We start from the raw sequence: 19,580 nt of genomic DNA on the forward strand, positions 1-19,580 counted from the left end.
TGGTGCAGCCTGACAAGCTTTATTTGCATGAATTACAGCATGTGGAACACTTTACGTTTCCTGATAAAGCAAAGCAAATGACGATAAAGTGTATTGCAAGTGAGGCCAGTATTGTACACAGATACGAAACAATGCAAGTGCATGATCATTGCTTTATAAAGGAAATATGTGTAGGAAATCAGGAATTATTGTTCTTTAATCTATGAAGATTCGTCCAGGTGGGAGATCTAAAACAAAGAAAAGTAAAAGTGAGTTGACATACTGCATGAACTATTTGAGTAATCACAGAAATTATTTTTATAGAAGAAAGTTTCCCCCCCCCAGATATCTGATATTTGCTTGAAGGAGGTGGTAGCAATGAATCTCAATGGCAGCCACTGATTGGCTGTAGTGCTCACATGGTATGACAATGCTATGCAAGCCTCGGGAGTCTTAACACCAATATCGCTGGAACGTGAGTATATGGTTTTTTATTTTGCAAGAGAGAATATATTATTTAAGGAGTTATCCTTGTAGAAAAAAACCCTTTAGCGTATATTTCCAATATGCGTTTTTGGTGAGTTTTTGACTCAAAACGCATGTAATCCGCTACCTAAGTATATATAAAAAAAAGCTGCGCACGTGAGCCGAGTATCATTTACTGTGCTGTGATTCTTTCACATGCGAGAATCGGATCACAAGTATGGTAAAAATGGAGAAATTAATTTCTCCATCTTCTCCCTTGTCTGTCTCCTCGGCATATATCGGACTGCACTCGGATGACATCCAAATGCAGCCGGATGTTTTGCATGCACCGAATGACTTGAATGGGTGTGTGCTGTCCGATATAGTCTGCCAATCACAGAATGCTGCAAGTATTTTCTCATGACCAATTGGCAGGAGAAAAAAATCCTAGATCTGCACTACCCCATAGTATAACATTGGGCTAAGTACTATCTGATAAAACATCATATAGCCCTCGTCAGAGTTATGCTCTCACGTGAGCAAGAATTTGCACTCCACAATTGCATTATGGTAAGGAATTGGAGTGCACCCGCAATCACGCCATTTAAATTCTGTCATCACTGATTGACAACGACATCTAAATGGTTAACAGGAATGTTCATCATTTATTCCAGCCGCTGCTTTTACAGGCAGATGCCGGCTATGCAGCACAGCAGGCATGTCCCACGAACGAAGTAGGATTAGGTTGTTAAGCCTTTAAAGGTGTAGATGTGCAAGAGCAATGTGTTAAGCGGGCTTCACACGCTACAATATATCTTACGATGTGTCGGCGGGGTCACGTCGTAAGTGACTCACATCCGGCATCGTAAGTTATATTGTAGCGTGTGACAGCAACGTGCGATTGCGATTGAACATTAAAACGTTCATCGCACGCACGTCGTTCAATTGCTAAAAATTGAACGTGAGGTTGTTCAATGTTCCCGAGGTAGCACACATCACAGTGTGTGACACCCCGGGAACGATGAACAGATCTTACCTGCGTCCCGCGGCTCCCGCCGGCAATGCGGAAGGAAGGAGGTGGGTGAAATGTTTATGTCCCGCTCATCTCTGCCCCTCCGCTTCTATTGGCCGGCTGCCGCGTGACGTCGATGTGACGCCGAACGTCCCTCCCACTCCAGGAAGTGGACGTTCGCCGCCTACATCGAGGTCGTATGGACGGGTAAGTACGTGTGATGGCAATTAATCGTTTGTGCAACATGTTCAACAAATTGAACGTGCCGCACATGGTGGCGGTTACGATCGCATACGATATTGTATGCTTAATCGTAACGTGTAAAGCAGGCTTTAGGAATTATAATAGTAAAGCAAACAGATTAGACCTTACAATGGAAATAGGTCACCACTTGGATGTGACAATTGACAGTGTAATGCATTTAAACCCACCTTTGCTGCATCTAAGCGCTGCAGATTAGTATCAATGGTGCCCATAAGACCAGTTGGGCCTGGGAGGTCCATGATAATGAGGAGGAGGAGGAGGAGGATGACCATTGTTCCAGTATGAGCCATTGTGTCCATGAGGCCAATGAGGGGGAGGAGGTGGAGGAGGTGGTGGGTGGGGTCCTCTCCAATGATGGTTAGGATTGGGGGGATGCACAGGGGGATGTCCTGTAAAATTATTATAGTTTGTTTATAGGTAATAGAACCATATCTATAATAAGATCATACCTATAATATACATTACTTATTGCACTATGTTCTTGACTCAATCAGTTTTCACTAGTTTTGTAGCGTAAAACTGCTTCAAATTATCACTAACCTTTTGCACAACTTGAAGTTGCACAAAAATATTGTGATTTTTGGAGTCATCATGCCAGTCTTGACCAGCTCCTCAATCTTTCTGGAAGTGAGTGAAGGTTGGCAAGCGTACCTAAAAATGTATCATAATTAACACATATACATGTTTGTGGTGCACGGCAGATGTAAGATATACACCTCTTTATAACTGGCACAACTTACTCCAGTGAACACTTCATCAAGACTGGCATAATGATAAATCAGAGTATACACAACATGGGATAGCTAGATAAGAGGGATGGCTCACAGTACCGGAGGTTTGGTTTGCATTATGCTCTTTGAAAACACTCAGTTACTCCATATAAAAAAATGTTTAAAAGGACAGAGTCCTCAGTGGTTAATACCTTTTAATGGCTAACTGAAAACACGGTAATAAACAGCAAGCTTTCGAGACTACTCAGGTCTCTTCATCAGGCTCAGTATAAGGGTGCGCTTACATGAGCTGTATGACTCCCATGAGTCTCGCATCGGATCACCCGCACGGCCACACACTCTCCAGACAGGAGTGTCTCAGCTGCATAGAAATACATACAGCTGACCCGCCCCTCTCAGGAGAGTGTGCGGCCGTGCCAGGTGATCCGATGCGAGACTTATGGGAGTCATACGGCTCATGTGAGTGCATCCTAACACAAAATCTCCATATACTGATACAACTTGTAATAACAAAACATGCTGAAAGAAAGCCAGAATTCAGTGTGCGTTTGCTAAGGAGCAATCAAATTATTGTTTCAGTATTGCAAAACATGTCTTCCAAAGTGGATTTATTCTTCATGAAATTACCCTAAAGCCTCAACCTTGATAGATACGTTTAGACTGCTTTTAATTTAGACTTTGGTATCACTCTCACTGACCAGATAATATCTGAGTGCTAATTTACAAAAAAGTCAAAACTTAAAAAAATAGAAAAAAAAGGTGTCTAATAGGGATGATCGAATACCTCAAATATTCGGCTTTGCGAATATTTGCTGAATACGTTACTGCTATTCGACTATTCTCGAATATTCGATGCGCAATGTAAGTCTATGGGAAACCCGAATAACAACTATTTGGAACTATTCGGGCTTCCCATAGACTTACATTGCGCATCAAATATTCGTATAGCGGCGACCTATTCGTCGGATATTCGCAAAGCTGAATATTTGAAGTATTCGATCATCCCTCGTGCCTAAGCACTAACAGACAAGTAGTTGCTACCTACCTGCTGTTATTCCCGGTGCCATTTTTTGCCAATGTGGTGCCCTGTACTAGCCAGGTCGTCACAGGTACTGCAGAACACCCCCCACCCCGAGACAGGCACATCAGCCAGACACAAAATCCTTCTTGCCTCCCTCCAGGGGCTGATGTCCACACCAGGTGGGGTGGAGCCAGGCGGTTGGCCCAACCCACTGAGGAGTTCACAGTCCTGGAGGTGGGAAAAGGAAGTCAGATCAGTTAGGGAAGTGCAAGTGTGAGGAGCGAAGAGTAGTGGAGGAGTAAACTGATGGTGTCCAGGTGTGTGGCCCGGGCACTAAGAGCAAGGTTGGCAGACGGCGGTGACCGTCTGCAGGAGAGGTGAATCAACGCGGAACCGTAGGACCGGGGTCGGGCGGTAGCCCGCCGGTACCGAACCGGGGAGCGAAGTGAAGCCAGCACACACAGGCAGGGCTTGCGGACACCGACCAGGCTTGGAGTCGCCGTTAAAGGTCAGATCTGTCAGTGACCGGGACCCCAGGGGTTTCCTAGAAGCCAAGACCCGATAGAAGGCAACCATCCGACCAGTAGAAGGAAATACAGCTACCGCCACAGCTAGAGTTCCGAGGGCCAGAGCCTGCGGGCAAAAGGGCTCCTCCGGCACATATATACGCTGGGGAGCGGGTTACCGGTGGGAAGCCATCGGAGCCGAACATACACAAAGGTGCAGGGAAAGGCAGCCACCACCAACCGTCCGGGAAAAGCCACAGCAGCCAGCTGCGGGACCCGTCCATCCAGCCGTTTGGTTTACCAGAGACTTTGCGTACATTTGTGGCTGGGTGAGTACAACCGTGCCATCCGGCACCGCGCTGCGCAGTCCAGGTGACCCTGCACCCTGCCAACCCTGCCTCCTCGTCAACTCACCGGGCCCCGGGACCACCAACCCCTACCCACGGAGGGGGGAAAACAACATCCCAGCTGCTCCCTACCATTGCTCCCGGGATCCCCGTCACCAGCAGCGGTGGTGCCCAACCTCACCACAACCCGTGGGTGGCGTCACGGACCAAATCCCCAAAACAAATGACCCCCCCCCCCTCCTTTCATTCACGGGCGAGGAGCGCCGCTCGAGTCCCCGGATCCGGCCCACCGCTCGAGCCACCGAGCAGCTGCGCCGGACCCGAGCGTTAGTGAGCGCAGCGCCCCGCCGCCCGCGACAACTTGGTGTCACGAACAGGATCTTACCATTCTACCGGTTGGTAGAAGTGCGCCTTGTGCCCGCGGTGTCCGGCCGAAAAATTTCAGAATCCGCCATCTTGGGCACGAAGATTTTCCTGCTCGAGCGTCTTCTCGAGCAGTGGAGGTGCGAAAGCCGAAGCCCCACCCCTGAAGAGGAGGTACCGAAAAAAGACCAGGGGGGGAAGGATGGCGTCCGGCCGCATGTAAACCGAGGCCATAAAAGCAGGGACGCCAGGACTCTGTAAACAACCCGGTTCCTGGAACCCTGAAGCCGCGACACCATGTCAGCCCCGCCTGCACCGCCCGAGGCCCAGCAGCCCGCGCCCGAGACCGTGGCGTGGATGAGGGCCCGAGTAACTGAGTCTAACTAACGTCATCGGAATCAGATACGTCTCCTGGCGGAGCAGTGGACCACCGAGATGGAAGTGCTGGCTGCGATTGCCCAGATGCACGAGATGGGAGCCGACGTGATGGAGCTGGTGAGTGACCCACGCCTCCATGTCCCACAGGGACCGGCCGCTGCGGCTGGGAGACCCGGTCCGATCCTGGCCCTTGTACCATCCCTGCCACTACCCATGGGGCTCACCAGCGCTAACCTGCCTGACCTGCTGCCCTGTGCTACGGCGGTGGGACCCGAGATGCTGAGTACCGAGGGTCCGGAGGTCGGAGAGATTGAGGAGGCTGCAGGCCCGGATGCTGCCGCGACTGGTAATGACCCACCTGGCGCGAAGGAAAAGAAAGCCCCGGCAGTCCGCCTGGCCCCAGAGGGAGAGCCTGACCGTGAGGAGGTTAGGAGTGATGATTCTGTACCTGATACAGAGCCAGTTTCGGAGTCCGAGGAAGCGGGTGAGAGTCTTCGTCACGGCAGTGGGCCGGTAGCTTTCTATGTCCCGCGCGGCGGTGGAAATGGATACTGGGCGGCCCTTTCCCAACAGGCCTGCCACCGCATGTTTGAAATATTGGCAGCAGAGGGTGAGGCTACCTCAGAGGAAGAGTTGGAGTAGGCAGCGGTCCCTCCGTTGCACCGTTGTCCCCGTTGGGACCATCAGTACCGTTACCCTGTTTAAATGAATGAATCAAACCGAGTAAATAACCTGATTGACACCGTAATTGACCCGGCTGTTGCCGGCAAGTTGTCCCCGCAGGGACCCTTTGTTACCGTTGGCATGAGGAACTCTTCATGGACATGCCTGAGAACTGGCAGGGCACCCACGAACTGGTGGGATTGTAAATAAGTTGGGGGCATGTTTTCCGTTGTCGCCTCCGGAGAGGCAGATTTGGAGGATGGGCCTGGAGGAAAGTGATGGCCCAGGCCCGCCACTACCGCAAACGGTGGCGATCCTCTAGGGGTCAGGAGTCCCTCATGGACGTGGGGTCCCCTGAAGTGACAGCCGGGTGCGAGTCACCGTACCCGTTCCCGCTTGGGCAGCCTGGATCTGGACTGGGGTCAAGGGGTGCTGCCCACTTCTTAGGGGCAGCATCAGGGCTAGGTTGCTTGGGTGGGAGAGCGGAAGCCGTCCGTCCGTTATTATTAAAAATGTATATATATATATATATATATGTGTTTTGCAATGTTTAAGTGACATGCCTCCCGTAAGGGAAGATTTGAAATGCATACTGTGTTGTTGTTTTTATATTTTTACAGTTGAAAAGAAAAATAAAACCGGTGATGGATGGGCAGCCCGCGGACGGTCTGCATTCAACCAAGGGGGAATGTGGCGCCCTGGACTAGCCAGGTCTTCACAGGTACTGCAGAACACCCCCCACCCCGAGACAGGCACATCAGCCAAACACAAAATCCTTGTTGCCTCCCTCCAGGGGCTGATGTCCACAACAGGTGGGGTGGAGCCAGGCGGTTGGCCCCACCCACTGAGGAGTTCACAGTCCTGGAGGCCGGAAAAGGAAGTCAGATCAGTTAGGGAAGTGCAAGTGTGAGGAGTGAAGAGTAGTGGAGGAGTAAACTGACGGTGTCCGGGTGTGTGGCCCGGGCACTAAGAGCAAGGTTGGCAGACGGTGGTGGCCGTCTGCAGGAGAGGCGAATCAACGCGGAACCGTAGGACTGGGGTCGGGCGGTGGCCCGCCGGTAGCGAACCGGGGAGCGAAGTGAAGCCAGCAAACACAGGCAGGGCCTGCAGACCCCGACCAGGCTTGGAGTCGCCGTTAAAGGTCAGATCCGTCAGTGACCGGAACCCCAGGGGTTTCCTAGCAGCCAAGACCCGATAGAAGGCAACCGTCCGACCAGTAGAAGGAAATACAGCTACCGCCACAGCTAGAGTTCCGAGGGCCAGAGCCTGCGGGCAAAAGGGCTCCTCCGGCACATATATACGCTGGGGAGTGGGTTACCGGTGGGAAGCCATCGGAGCCGAATATACACAAAGGTGCAGGGAAAGGCAGCCACCACCAACCGTCCGGGAAAAGCCACAGCAGCCGGCTGCGGGACCCGTCCATCCAGCCGTTTGGTTTACCAGAGACTTTGCGTACATTTGTGGCTGAGTGAGTACAACCGTGCCATCCGGCACCACGCTGCGCAATCCAGGCGACCCTGCACCTTGCCAACCCTGCCTCCTCATCACCTCACCGGGCCCCGGGACCACCAACGCCTACCCACGGAGGGGGGAAAACAACATCCCAGCTGCTCCCTACCATCGCTCCCGGGATCCCTGTCACCAGCAGCGGTGGTGCCCAACCTCACCACGACCTGTGGGTGGCGTCACGGACCGAATCCCCAAACCAAATGACCCCCCCCCCCTCCTTTCACTCACGGGCGAGGAGCGCCGCTCGAGTCCCCGGATCCGGCCCACCGCTCGAGCCACCGAGCAGCAGCGCCGGACCCGAGCGTTAGTGAGCGCAGCACCCCGCCACCCGCGACACCAGCACAGACCGCTCCTGGCAGCGATATATTGACTTTGTCAACAAAGCAGCCTCCCTTCTCTTCTGTTATGTTGCTGACATCTTGCTGATTGACAGTCAATTCCCCGCTGCCTAAATGGTGGAGTTGGATGTCAATCAGCATGACATCGTCAATCCTGCCCCATCAAGAGAGCAGAGCGGAAAAGAAGCCACCGCTCTGTTGATGTGATGTTGATGTGACGCTCTGTTGATGTGACGTCAGCAGAAGCAGCTGAATTGCCGGCAATCGCTGTGCTGGTGAAGAATGGCATAGGGCACAACAGGCAGGTACGGTAGGTTGCAACTATCTGCCTATTAGTGCTTAGGGGGAAAAAACGATGGGAATAACCATTTAAGATTCATATGCTTTCACTGAAAAACATAGATTATAAAGTTTACCATTGCAGACATAAAGTAGAGTAAATATTCGCTCATGTTACGATTCTACTTAAATTGTGTTATGGTGATGTGCGTGGAGCGATAATAACAATTTACAATACGGTTTATATTTAAAAAAAAAAACAAATTAAACCCAAGATTCGTGAAATTTACAGATCAATTCATAAGAGGATACTAACCATAATGTGGGTGGTTGGGGTTATAAGAATTACCTTAAAAAGAGAAAAAAAGGCATCGATTTACTCAACTATAATTAACAATTTTGCTATACACATATGGAACTGGACAGCTTTACAGCAAAGATTATTTTCAATACGTTCAGTAGTAAGAAAGGGATTATGCATCCGAATTTTGCTGCCATTTGAGAGAAATGTCGCTCTATGTAAACGATTGCTCCACTATGAGACTATGTAACTTCTACTTTTTTGTAGTTTGTCTACAGAACAGCAACAGGTACAATACACAGCTGTCCTTCTGAATTTTAATGTAAAAAAAATATTAAAAAAAACTCCGTATGAAGACCGCCATATTATAATGGAAAGATTTCACTTCTTCAATGGGTTTTTCGCACTCCTGGTTTTGGTATTTAAATACTGATGCAAAAAACTTGAAAAATACTGACACGTGAAAACGGCCTAACTAACATTTTCATTAGCGCAATGCAAAATTGACTCTTAAAGGGAATCTGTCACCAGGTTTTTGCTACCTCATTTGAGAACAGCATATTATAGGAAAAGAGACCCTGATTCCAGCAATGTGTCACTTTGTTACTGGGTGCAGCAGTTGTGACACAAGTTTTAGATGTAGTATGTAGCAGTGCTCAGAAAGCTAACCCCACCCACACCCCAGATCTCTGTGTATATTGTCTATTGACAGTAAGCTGTTAACCAGTGCTGCAGGCATGGCTGGATCACTGGTTGCGTGTCGGGTGCATGGAGTATAAATTCTTTTCAAGGCACTGTATCTGTAGAATGGGCCTCTGGAACCAATATTACAGGTAAACGCTTGGCACCTAAGATTGTCTATAGGTGTTTAGTTACTATGAGTGTCTATGTACAGTAGACTCACAAAGATTTTGCATTGTAAGTTGGGGATTACTGATAATTTATGCAATAGTGCCTGATTTTATCAGTTTATTTTAATTTGTTGATGTCTCTTAATAAGTATAACACAAATGCCACTATCACATCTTTCATTTCTATTACAAACCAAATGATTAACTAGGCTAATTTGACATAAAAAAATCATCCTATAGTAGTAACTAATCATAATATCATCCTACATATCTCAGTTATTAGCAACATTTGACAGTGGCATTTAACAGGTTAAAAACCGCAGACGACGCTCCATTCCACTTGTGGCTGTTAAAAGCACATGATAGCTACATAAATCAGTCATCATCAGCCGGAAAAGATGTAGTCAGGGACACAACATACAGTCAGGGCCAGAAATATTTGGACAGTGACACAAGTTTTGTTATTTTAGCTGTTTACAAAAACATGTTCAGAAATACAATTATATATATAATATGGGCTGAAAGTGCACACTCCCAGCTGCAATATGAGAGTTTTCACATCCAAATCGGAGAAAGGGTTTAGGAATCATAGCTCTGTAATGCATAGCCTCCTCTTTTTCAAGGGACCAAAAGTAATTGGACAAGGTACTCTAAGGGCTGCAATTAACTCTGAAGGCGTCTCCCTCGTTAACCTGTAATCAATGAAGTAGTTAAAAGGTCTGGGGTTGATTACAGGTGTGTGGTTTTGCATTTGGAAGTTGTTGCTGTGACCAGACAACATGCGGTCTAAGGAACTCTCAATTGAGGTGAAGCAGAACATCCTGAGGCTGAAAAAAAAGAAAAAATCCATCAGAGAGATAGCAGACATGCTTGGAGTAGCAAAATCAACAGTCGGGTACATTCTGAGAAAAAAGGAATTGACTGGTGAGCTTGGGAACTCAAAAAGGCCTGGGCGTCCACGGATGACAACAGTGGTGGATGATCGCCGCATACTTTCTTTGGTGAAGAAGAACCCGTTCACAACATCAACTGAAGTCCAGAACACTCTCAGTGAAGTAGGTGTATCTGTCTCTAAGTCAACAGTAAAGACAAGACTCCATGAAAGTAAATACAAAGGGTTCACATCTAGATGCAAACCATTCGTCAATTCCAAAAATAGACAGGCCAGAGTTAAATTTGCTGAAAAACACCTCATGAAGCCAGCTCAGTTCTGGAAAAGTATTCTATGGACAGATGAGACCAAGATCAACCTGTACCAGAATGATGGGAAGAAAAAAGTTTGGAGAAGAAAGGGAACGGCACATGATCCAAGGCACACCCCATCCTCTGTAAAACATGGTGGAGGCAACGTGATGGCATGGGCATGCATGGCTTTCAATGGCACTGGGTCACTTGTGTTTATTGATGACATAACAGCAGACAAGAGTAGCCGGATGAATTCTGAAGTGTACCGGGATATACTTTCAGCCCAGATTCAGCCAAATGCCGGAAAGTTGATCGGACGGCGCTTCATAGTACAGATGGACAATGACCCCAAGCATACAGCCAAAGCTACCCAGGAGTTCATGAGTGCAAAAAAGTGGAACATTCTGCAATGGCCAAGTCAATCACCAGATCTTAACCCAATTGAGCATGCATTTCACTTGCTCAAATCCAGACTTAAGACGGAAAGACCCACAAACAAGCAAGACCTGAAGGCTGCGGCTGTAAAGGCCTGGCAAAGCATTAAGAAGGAGGAAACCCAGCGTTTGGTGATGTCCATGGGGTCCAGACTTAAGGCAGTGATTGCCTCCAAAGGATTCGCAACAAAATATTGAAAATAAAAATATTTTGTTTGGGTTTGGTTTATTTGTCCAATTACTTTTGACCTCCTAAAATGTGGAGTGTTTGTAAAGAAATGTGTACAATTCCTACAATTTCTATCAGATATTTTTGTTCAAACCTTCAAATTAAACGTTACAATCTGCACTTGAATTCTGTTGTAGAGGTTTCATTTCAAATCCAATGTGGTGGCATGCAGAGCCCAACTCGCGAAAATTGTGTCACTGTCCAAATATTTCTGGACCTAACTGTATGATGGGTTAAAAAAAAGCGCTTAGAAAATTTTTCTTATGAAAATGAAATGAAAAGGAAAATCAAATTTGCTGTTCATATGAGGAGTTTTTTAGCACTTTTTTTAGCCCTCCACAGTTACAGCGTACTGACGTTTTCCGTGATTGTGCACTGTAATTTCAGTTGTAGCACAGCTGGAATGGTCATGAGACCTCGTGTGGATTACGTCAGACCTACAGAGGTGTTCTGGGTATTAATAATGGTGTGAAAGAGGGTGTTTTTTGTATTTTATTCCAAATAAAGGATTTTTCAGTGTTTGTGTTTATTTACTTTCACTTACAGATTAGTAATGTGGGGTCTCATAGACGCCTCTCATTACTAATCTAGGGCTTAGTAGCAGCTGTGGGCTATTATAAACTTCTCATTACCCCGATTGCCACCGAGCCAGGGCAATCGGGAAGAGGCAGGTAAAGCGCAGGGCTTGTCGCATCTAATCACTTTTATACATTAAAAAGATGAAATCCAGGGGGAAATCCATGACATGGTTGACATTTTGAGCTTTTGAAAATACCAATTGTCCTGTAATTTCCGACATTATGAATCGACAATGAAACCATAATGTATGGACTCTGTAATTGGATATAGTTTTTCATGGAGTTATAGCCCCACTATAGTCATGGAGTTATAGCCCTAGCATAGTCTTAATTTGATAGAATTCTGATTATATTCCACTTCTAGGAGTTTAACAGATCACTACATACTGTATTGCAATCAAGTTAACTCCTATGCAACCAAATCTGAAAGGCTTGTGCGAATGTTCTCTCTTCAGGAGCACACTGCTCCTCTGCCTCACCACTTCCTGTTTTGCCTGGGGCGTTTCGATCCTGAAGATTGACAGTTTGGACCAGGAGAATAGTTACACCGCTGGTCCAAATTGTATGGTTTTTCTTTGCCTTTACAGCATTTTAGACGCATAGGGTGATGAAGGTAGGTCGCATTTGGCCAGCTTCATAACACCGCAAGCTGGTCCTAAAGCATACGGTTTGCCAGCCATGCAGAGTTCCTAGATACATAATCAGCTACACTGAGACCGCAGTGTGGGGGCTATCCCAGATTATGTATTAAGATTAAAAAAGATTGTTCTAGGGTATACATTCACTTTAAGCAGCAATTCCCCACTATAATGTTATTGTTGTACCTATTGGATGAAGAAAATATGAGATTTTTCACTTTATGTAAATATGGAAAATCTAGGCATTATAGAAACCCAATGGCACAGTACTCTGATCATATCATCACACATGCAAAAATGTATCTTAAAATGTGGGTATGACAATTGACTTTTCATTAAGAGATAGTTTATTTCATAAACTGAAAAATAAATTCTACAAATAAAATAAAAGAATATGGAGTTTAGAAGGTTTCATAGGATACGAGAATATGTGGGCGGTCTAAAGATATTTTAAAAAAGTCACCAACCGTAATAAGACATAGTGGAGCACCTGTAAGAAAAAAGCTTCATTAATTTATTTGGATATACTTTTGTAATAAGAGAAAAGCTGATCATACATATTAGACAGTTATCAATTCATAAGATAGTTCTCCCGACAGCCCCCTCCCCAGACTCCCATATACACGGGGAGTGCTACTGTATGCTCTATGAGAGGACCAATGCCTCAGGTAGCAGGATATCTCCACACCAAGCAAAAGGATCTGCCATTGAAGTTTAAAATGCCGATCTGTCTCCCCCAACTTAAAGGAGTGGTTCACAACTTAGCTTTACTAGCCACATCGATATAACGTCAGAAACAAGTTTTCTCTGAAATACCTTGTGTTGGCAATAGTGCCTCTGAGTGGCGCTATTGTGCTCCGCTCATCCCCATTGCGTAAGCCCCGGGCTCCGTGACTTCTGAGATCTGGTGATGTCATGACAACTTTCAGTTGACCCGACATCACTGAGGCGGCCTCAGTCTCCCTGAGTGACTAGGCTGTGGGTGGAGTTTTACCGCTGATCACAGCTCACCGTCACAGTGCAGCATGTCGCGCTCTCTCCTTCGCTGCAGAGCGCCGCAAATAGAAGCAATGATAGTCTGTGACGTGCGGGGAAACTCCTCTCACAGCCCAGTCACTCAGGAAGACTGAAATTGGCCGTGGTGATATTTGGTCAACTGGAAGTTGACATGACATCACCGGATCTCAGAGGTCACGGAGCCCAGGGGGGCACGTGAAGGGGATGAGTGGAGCACAATAACACCTCTCAGAGGCACTATTACTAACCCAAGGCCTTGTTTCTGAATGTTATATCGATGTGGCTAGTAAAGCTAAGTAGGGAACAACCTCTTTAATCTGAGGAGAGTTGTGAGGCCCTATACACATTAGACAGACGATCCTGCCATTGTATTTGTCAGACTTCAGTCTAATGTGTATGGGGGCCTGGAGTCACATGTAATGGAAATATTTCAAATATCTACATTTATCCTACATTATTAAGCTGAGTTCACATGTCCAGTAGCCATCTGTTAGAACGGATCTGTTGGCAAAAAAGCACAACTTTTTTTTCCGTTTTGAAAATATTGATCTTTGCAGGATCCGTTTTTTTAACATTTGAATCTATGGAAAACGGATCCGTTAACTGATCCAGTAAACAAAAAACAAATCCTTCACAAATTAAAAAAAAAATGGCTAAATAGCTATCTGTTAATTGATCCATTTTCCATAGACTCCCATGTTAAAATGGATCCTGCAAAAATCAATATTTTGAAAACAAACAAAAAGTTGTATTTGCACAACTTTATTACCAACTGATTCATTCTAATGGATGAATACTGGACATGTGAACTCAGCCTTGTGTATATTGGTTAACTAGGTTTTTGAAGGTCACATCGGGAACAAACGTATAATAGGACAGGTAAATATGGATCGTATAAAATGCCTTTACTAGAAATTCCTAACGTACATGGATGAATCATTGCTATTTATACTGTAAATTACCATAAAATGTAATCAATGATTATGGTATGTGCATAATACATTTTAAAGGCTTTAGAATTATTGTATACATAATTGTGTTAATTTTATGCGTGAAAAGTTGGGTAAGGTTTTGTTCTCAGCAATAATGTAAGTCCATGTCATACCATAACCATAGCATAAAAACTGCACTAAAGAGTGTTTTCTTTAAAGGAGTAATCCAGTACTTAGATGCACTGTCTTTAAGATAAGTCATCAATACAATTACAGATACAATTAGCTATTTAGCCATTTAGATGCAGATGTCAATCTCTAACAACAGCATTTAAATGATTCCTGTCCCTATGGCGAGATTGCAGGGTGCCGATGAGTTATCATAGCTGTGAACTACTGAAGGCCCCTATCGCCACCCTTTTACTAGTCCTATGAAGTCCAGTCTTTGGCTTCATAGGAGATCCCTTTTTCCTGACATACTCCAATACTCTAGTCAATTTTGGTTATTGTGCTAACAGGAAAGAGTTAAAGAAACAGGAGTTGAATATATTGGGAATATATTCTACTCTGGGGTCTTTATTCTATATTCAACGGTTTCTTGTGAAACTGGGGTTACATGTTGGAAAGAAAAATAATGATTAATGGGGTAAAATCATAACAAATACAACATTCTACAGTTTAAAAAAAATATGAATATTCTGGAATAAAATCAGGCAGAAATATGGAAGCAAACCATTATGGGAAACAATGCCCAAATACATGCACATTTCCTGATAAATAAGATGAGTACAGTCATGGCTAAAAGTGTTGGCACCCTTAAAATTGTTCCTGAAAATGAAGTATTTCTCCCAGAAAATTATTCCAATTTTAGGGGAGTGCAGCCCCTACTAAGGATGTTTATTTACTGTGACTTTAAAGTGGTGATTCACCCATATTTTTTATTGTCTAGATCGATATTATATTGATAAACAATGTTTCTCTCAAATACCTTGTGTTTGCAATAGTGCCTGTGAGAGGCGCTATTGCAGACCTCTGTAACCCGTTCTGGTAACGTCACGTCAAGTGCCGCACACGTCACATCCGTGCAGCCGGCTGCAGTCTTCCTGACTCACTGAGCTGTGAGCGGTGTTTCACCACTTGTCACAACCCATCAGCTCCCTCCTCCCTCCTCGCTCACAGCAGAACGCTGAAAGCAGGAGACGCGCTGTGCTTTGAGGGAGGAGGGAGCAGATAGGCTGTGACGAGCGCTGAAACACCGCTCACAGCTCAGTGAGTCAGGAATACTGCAGCCAGCCGCACGGATGTGACGTGTTCGGCACTTGACGTGACGTCACCGGAGCAGGTTACAGCGGTCTGCAATAGCGCCTCTCACAGGCACTATTACCAACACAAGGTATTTGAGAGAAACATTGTTTCTCAATATAATATCGAACTAGACAATAAAAAATATGGGTGAACCACCCTTTTAAGACTTTCTTGTACTGGAACATTAAGAGACTGGCTCCCCTGCAGAGCACAATGGAATGGCCTGCATCTCCCCTGCTGCTGTGGGGTTATTTGGTCTGCCCTGAGAAAAGTGCAGGGAGAAGCAGGAAGTGACAGACAATGTGAGAGAGTCAAACCTCAGAATGGACCAGTCCTGTGGACAGTGCCATGAGTGTACGCCCGGGTGTAGTGATTAGGGAACCATAGTAGGACAGAGTGTCGTATCCATGCAGTCCCTTTTAGGGGAGAACAGTTAGGATAAAGGACAGAGCAGGCTTGTTTAATGCTGAATATACGCATATCACTGGACTGCTGTTAAAACTACATTGTATGTTGTTCTTGTTGTGACGACCTGGGCAGTCGCTTCAGCTACAGAGGATGCTATTATACTGTGGGTTGTTTTCCCGCCTTTACACTCCCCCCCCCCCGACTGCTCGGCAGCTTGCATTTGTTGTTCCCTGTAAATAAACATTCTCCCTGGTTTATCCGTTAATCCGTCTGATCCCGTGATCTGCTCTCCATAGCGGAGGGCCCTCGGTTCATCACTTCACAATTACACGTTTTGTGTGTATTGGAACAACAAAAAGTAAACTTGGACTAAATTTCACACAAAAAAAAACAAAAATGGGCCAGACAAAATTGTTGGTACCTAGTTTCAGGTGTGATTTTCATATTGCCCACACCTGTTACTTGCCATACGTGAGTTTGGACGAGCATCACATGCTTGAAACAAAGTTGTTTACCCACAATTTTGGAAAGGTACCAACAATTTTGTCCGGCCCAGTTTTGGGTTTTTGTGTGAAATTACGTCCAATTTTGCCTTTTTTTCTTAGTTCTTTTGTGTTGTTCCAATACACACAAAGAAAATAAACATGCATAACAAAACCTGTGATTTCAATAAGTTTCTGCGAGAAATATTTCATTTTCTGGAACAATTTCAAGGGCTCCAACACTTTCGGCCATGAATGTACATAATGACATATAAGGCCATGCTGTTAATACAAAATTAGCATCTGACATACCCAACTATATTGTTAACAATTCAAATAATCAAAGAAAAAAAAAAAAAGAAAAATCATGATAACAGTAAAACTCTCAGGTGTACTGAGCTGCCCTCATTCACACTCTATTAAAAGGGAATCTGTCAACACGTTTTTGCTATGTAATCTGAGTGCAGCATGATGTAGGGGCTGAAAGCTTGATTCCAGTGATGTATCACTTACTAGGCTGTGTGTTGCTGATTCAGTAAAAATCAATGTTTTACCAGCAGGAGATTATCATTACAGGAGAAGATATGTCTTGCCACCTAGTCAACTGCTCAGTAACTCCGTCCCCACCAATGATTAGCAGCTATACATATATAACGTGTGTGTACCTACCTAGATCTGAAACCTTGGCAGATGTAGAATATGTGAGTATTACTCAGAAAGAGCTGGGCTACTTATACAGTTGTCGAAGGGTGGGTGGATACAAGATGATGCGTGGCCCATAATGGGTAGAGGATATAGATCACAATCTGCATAGTAAATTATACTTAATTAACTCCATTATGTGTCATTAGCATGTGAAGACATTCTTCATTTCTGGGGCACCCGTAAGACAATCACAGCAGTAAATAACCTGAGATAAAAGTATGACAGACAGTGTCACAATTTACAAGCATCTCTGTTATGGCAAGTATGACTGATCTGATGAGAAATGAATCCCAACTTCCTAATACAAGGGTGGGCAATTAATTTTCCTAAAGGGCCACATCAGACACCATGACTGTTCTGGAGGGCCGAACCAATCAGCCAAATTTATTTTCTGCTCATTATTATTGTTTTATATCAATCTTTATCACAATCTTGAAAATAATTAAGTCTGCTGACTTACTGCTCCTGGTAATACAAGTAACGTGTTCTTCTTCCCTGTAACAGCTAATAAAAAATATATAATTGACTGCTTTTTATAGAGTTTATATAAAGTACTAAATTATTCTGCTCCTGTTATTAAACCTTTGTACCTTTGTACCTTGATTAACATCTCACAATACAATATGATGTCCCACACAGCTCCCCACACAGTATGATGTCCCCAAAAAACCCCTTACACTGTATACTATACCGTCACACAGTATGTGTGGCGCCCCTGACCTAGTCAGGCACCACTGAGTACTGCACCCATGCTGGGGACAGTACAATACAGGTAATCCAGAAGGCTGACAGGGGTGTGGAACACAGGCGCATAGTAATCAGCTCTCACACATGTACCCATGAGAGGACCCCTGGGGATCCCAGGAGGGGGAAAAGCCTTGACCTTCACTGGAATAGTGGAGGGGGCCAAAAGCCTCCATCTCCTCTCAAGGGGTGTGGTAAGAGAGTCTGGTTGCTAGGTGGCGTAGGCAAGAACAGGAGAGGAGGGGCAGTGAGTCAGTTAGAGCAGAACTCCATAGGGCTCAGTGAGGAGCAGACCTGTGGGGCTGTTGCTGTCTAACAGCGCCCGCGCAGTGGCTACTGACGGGGGAGAACGGTCAACTAGGAGTGCTACCCGAAATCCATCTTCAGCTAAAGAGAGAGCACGGAGTGGGAAGTAAGGAGACTGCTAGAGAGTACCAGGCCCAAACGGGCGGCAGATCCCGAAGCGGAGATAGATCCAGCTTTCTTTTGCTAAACCTGCCGGTGTGGGGCTCTCAAAGCCCACGCCACAACACCACAAAAGCCGCAGCCACGTAGCCACAGTTAGGGCCCATAGCTCACAGGAGGCAAGAAGCTGGAGTGATCTGGCCCAGGCAACAAGCACACGGCAAACGAAGGGGAGTGAGGCTTCAGCAACTTCCCTGGGTGACCCCCATAGGGACTCAAAGTCGGGGTCACCCCAAACCACCAAGGGCTAAGGAAGGCGAGTTAGTAGTCACCCTCACAAGTCAGCCTGAAGGACACCTGGTTCCCGCCTGGTTCATCCCAGCTACGCCCGGGTTACTCACCCTGCCACCTGAAGTGAGTAAAAACCCTGAAAGACATCCTGCCTGTGTGGAGTTATTCTGCGCCTTGTGGTACTACGCACCTACACCGGGCCCTGGGGCTTGCCTCACTCTCAGGAGGCTATTCCAACTAACTGCACACACCATCAGCCCCAGGCGACCCTCAACCTGCAGTGGCGGTCCCTACTGGCCGCAATACTGAGAGTGGCGTCACGAAAAGAAGAAGATCTCCTACCTGTGACCAGATCCAGCTGAGTGGAGTCCCTGAAGGTAATGCACCGACACCGCACCTGTGGGGCTTCACATCTGGCGTCACGAACAGGATAAGGACTAGACCTGTTCAGACAGGTGACCATGTGCCTGGGCGGTCCGCTTGAAAAATTGGAAGCGCCGCCATATTGCCACCATGAAAAGCGCGCTGAAAAACAACAGCAGCCCGCGCTGGGAGAAGTTACCGCCCACGAAGAGGTGTGGCTACCCAGAGATCCTCTGCAGAGTTCTGACCTTGCCAGCTATGAGAGTGGAAGCGTCCAGAGACGTCGGGACAGAAAGGGAGCCAGAAGCCTGCTGCTGGGAGAGGAGCTGCTGAAAGAGGCAGAGCGGAAACTGAACAGCTTGCTACTAGAGGCAACGACGAGTCCACTGCTGGAGAGTCGTGCAGAAGACGGCGCAGAAGAAATGGCGTCTGACCGCAGAAACCCAGAACCGGGCTCCGCTGCCTGGTGGTATCGGGAGCTGGCCCAGTTCTGCGACCGACTGGAGACCCGGGTCGTGGAGCAGATCAGAGAAGAACGAATGGAACTTCTGGAGATGGCTGCCGCGGTTCAGGCCTATGAGAGGGGAACCGCACGACGAGTGCCAGACCGGACGGCGACGACTCAGACCCCGATGCTGCCACCGATGGGTGAGTCCAGTATTACCCCTGCCGGCCCGGATGCCCCGACCCCTGCTGCCACGCCCGCGGTCCCTGAAGAGGCGCCCGGCGCGGCGACGCTGAGCCAGGCCGCAGCCACGCCAGGTGCGGCCCGCCAAGCCCCCGGCCGCCGCAGCGATGCCCTGCTCGGCCCGCCAAGACCCGGCCGCCGCAGCGATGCCCTGCTCGGCCCGCCAAGC

At 46.7% G+C, this 19,580-nt stretch overlaps 1 long non-coding RNA gene across 1 annotated transcript; it reads right to left on the reverse strand.

The window, feature by feature from the left end:
- On the reverse strand, positions 1–16,939 carry LOC142245904 (uncharacterized). The gene is made up of 5 exons (XR_012724808.1): positions 16,885–16,939; positions 12,539–12,561; positions 8,172–8,204; positions 1,888–2,109; positions 1–227 (listed from the first exon to the last, which is right to left on the reverse strand). It is a non-coding gene; the product is annotated as an uncharacterized LOC142245904 (long non-coding RNA).
- Between the last annotated feature and the right edge of the window lie 2,641 nt (positions 16,940–19,580).

This window comes from Anomaloglossus baeobatrachus, chromosome 7, assembly GCF_048569485.1.
Source record: "Anomaloglossus baeobatrachus isolate aAnoBae1 chromosome 7, aAnoBae1.hap1, whole genome shotgun sequence".
NCBI lineage: Eukaryota > Metazoa > Chordata > Amphibia > Anura > Aromobatidae > Anomaloglossus > Anomaloglossus baeobatrachus.